This window comes from Corylus avellana, chromosome ca5 (genome assembly GCF_901000735.1).
Source record: "Corylus avellana chromosome ca5, CavTom2PMs-1.0".
Taxonomy (NCBI): domain Eukaryota; kingdom Viridiplantae; phylum Streptophyta; class Magnoliopsida; order Fagales; family Betulaceae; genus Corylus; species Corylus avellana.
Window position 1 is genome coordinate 23108698 of NC_081545.1, and position 3404 is coordinate 23112101.

General features: G+C 35.3%; 1 pseudogene; it reads left to right on the top strand.

The window, feature by feature from the left end:
- LOC132181960 (phenylacetaldehyde reductase-like) overlaps nucleotides 1-1703 on the top strand; it is a 5166-nt pseudogene extending 3463 nt beyond the window's left edge.
- Nucleotides 1704-3404: the final 1701 nt, after the last annotated feature.

A 3404-nucleotide genomic window follows, 5' to 3' on the forward strand; every position in this document is an offset into this window, starting at 1 on the left:
TTTTTCCGACTTTTTTTTTTTTAATACATTTTTTTTAAAATTTTTAAAAAAATTAATATATATGCCACGTGTCGACGTCTGATTGGTCCACGTGTCAGTCCTAACGGTCAACTAACGGATGGACTAATTTGGTCACTTATCAAAACCATAGGGACCTCCTGTGATAAAAATGAAACCCAAGGGGGAAAAAAATAAAGTTGGAAAACCCAAGGGGGTATGGAGTATTTAACCCTAAAGATAAATCTCTGAATCATAAAACCTTAAAGATTCTTTCTTTTGATCCTGAACGAGGGAGAGAACGAAGCTGGAGAACAGCAAATCGATCTGCTTGGGGCCGGTTTGGCCCTATGGGGTAAGCCGCTACGGCCACTCCCAAGGACCGGTTGGGGGTGGCCCATGTCTTAGCTAGGGTGGTCGGTCACCCCATTTTTTTATATATATTTTTTAAAATTTAAATAATATTTTATTATTTTATTATTAGTATGACACATGGTGACTTGTAGATTCTTGGATGACATTGAAGGGCCAGGATTGATAAAATTTATGATGGGCAATTTTTCTCCATTGCCGGGGATTCCGATCGTAATTTATGAGATCTTGCATTTGTCATCATGATGCAGCTTTAACTAAAAACATATGGTTAATTGTGAGCGTCTTCTGTGTGGATGTTGCACAAAAGGTTGTTTTTGTGCCCACCACTCATAGTGAGACACCTCATCAATTCAAGAAAAAAAAAAAAAAATCAAGATAGCAAAACACAGGATTAATCCTTTCACAAGTCATGGAACCACCGCCAACCTCCATCTGCTGCCGCCCACCCGCCGCCGGATCTGTCTCCCTCTCTCTCTCTCTCTAACGGGGGTGGCTCACGCGGCCACCCCCTATGCTAGCAGTGGCTTGTGAGACCACCACTGGGGGTGGCTTGCGGGCCACCCCTAGGCCTTGGGTGGCTTCGTGCACCACCCCCATGGGCGGGGGATGGCTGAGGTGGCTTGCAAGCTGGCGGAGAGGGACACAGAAGTAGTTGGTGGGCGGCGGTAGGCGAAGGCGGTGGCTCAAATGATTGTGAGGAAATAATTTAGTGTTTTGTTCTTATTTTGGTTTTTTGTTTTAAGCTAAGATGTCAACTTTGATGGGAACAAAAGTTCTTCTCTTCATGGAAGCAATAGATTATTTAGGGAGGGAGCATGCTGCACCAGTCAGTCTCTGTCATGCTCTGCCATCAGTGTTTTGTTAAAAGTCAATGCCTTTCTCTGATCACTTATAAAACTGGGAACCATGCAACTAATGACTATCATATATTCAGCACAACATATATGTTTCTGGGTGCTAATGCTAAATGGTATGTGCTTTCAAAGACATTGGCCGAAGACACTGCCTGGAAGCTTGCCAAAGAGAAGGGTATTGACATAGTTGTAATTAACCCAGCAATGATGATTGGTCCTCTCTTACAGCCGGCACTAAATACAAGTGCGGCTGTGATTTTGAACTTAGTAAATAGTATTTGTTCTTCACAGTACTTACAACAATTCTCAATTTATGAGTCATCTCAATAAGTTGATCTTTGACTACAATTTTTTAACAAGAGAAAGTTTCCAAGGGTAATGAGAGGTGGTTTTGATAACTCATTTAGGGAAAGTTGAACAGTATAAATCATCATGTTTCTCTTTCTGTTGAGTCAGGATGTTAACCAAGCAGCTTGATGCTATCCTCTTATGTTTGTCCCTTTGGGCCTTTGCACAAATACTACCATTTGTGTGTGTCTTGTCTATGGTTAGTTATTCTGTGTTACACCTAAATCTATGCTAGGGTCATTGGGCCTGGTATCTAACAATCAAGCCCATAGCCCATTGATCCGGTTAGAAGCCTAGCACATTCATATGGGCTTACTAAGAAAAAGGCTAGTCTCGAAAGCATGGATACCACGTCGCTTCGCCAAGGTCGCACTCTTGAGAGACCATGCTCACCCGACTTGCATCATTTATTGAATCAACGATATACACAATGCACGGATATGATAGTTATGGACAAGATATGCACCGATCATGCTAACAACTTGAATATGGCTTAATTATCGGGTCAGTTACGGCCCAGCTTAAATACCATCGACGGTTAGGTATTATTCTCTAGATCACGCGAGCCACGTTAACCGCTGCGCACCATTCTCGAAATGAGGTCAATCGCAAGAACAGTTTCTTATTAACCATAATGTACCAATTCATACTAATACAACAATTAAATATCTAGAGACTTATTTTCAATGTATGTTATAAACTTATAAGCCTATATATGTTATAAGTCTATATAAGTCTACATATGCATATGAATAATATAAATGTATAATATCAATACTTAATCATATGATTCAATGACAATTCAAATACTTTATTCAAGACTTCAAGTGAATCATATTATTAATGTACAATGATGATATGATTTGTATAATATCAAATTAAGTAATTGACATTAGATTAAACAATGACCAATGTGTTACTTATAAACACAATTTAAGTATTAATGTATTATCATTATAATTTTAGTAATTTATATATTATCACTATAATTGATATGATTAATTGATTATATCACATGATGACTTGATCATTAAATCATAGGATTATATAATAATAAATAATACATATATAATATGACATAACTCATAAGTCATAAGTCTACAAGTTAATCATATGATGCATGTACAATGATAATCACAATTGATTCAATTGAATTAAACAATATATTACTTATAACTACAAGTCTACAATTTAATTAAAGCATTATTAGATACTTTAGGAATTTAGGATTTAGGAGTTTGAACATTACTATTTACCATTAGATATTAAGTTCAATTCCAAGAAAAAAGATTATAAGTAAATATGATAAGAATTTAAATAATTAATCATATGAATCATATGATATAATTTAATGAGACTATATGATTATATAATATCAAATTAAGTAATTGACATTAGATTCAACAATGTGTTACTTATAATCACAATTGGAGTATTAATGTATTTTTTGAACATTTTTTAGAAAAAGAAATTTAAGCATTTTTTGCAAAAAAAAAAAATGAAAAATGAAAATTAACCATTTTTTGAACAATTTTGAATTTTTTGAACCATTTGTAACAATTTTTTTAAAATTGAATCATTGATAGTTAATAGTTTTATCCTTTAACCTTTTTTTTAAAAAAAAAAAAAATTATATAGAAGGCAAAACTACGTCGTTTTGCACCTGTATATATTCATCTCTTTCTTCCCAACCCTAAATCTCACCAAATCTCAAAATCACTCGCTCAAAGTTGCTGAGCGCCTAAGCAGCCTCTCTCAAGTCTCAAACTCTCAGTCTCTCACTGTGAGTCTGTGACAGTTGTCTGAATTTTGAACTTTTTTTTGTATGTT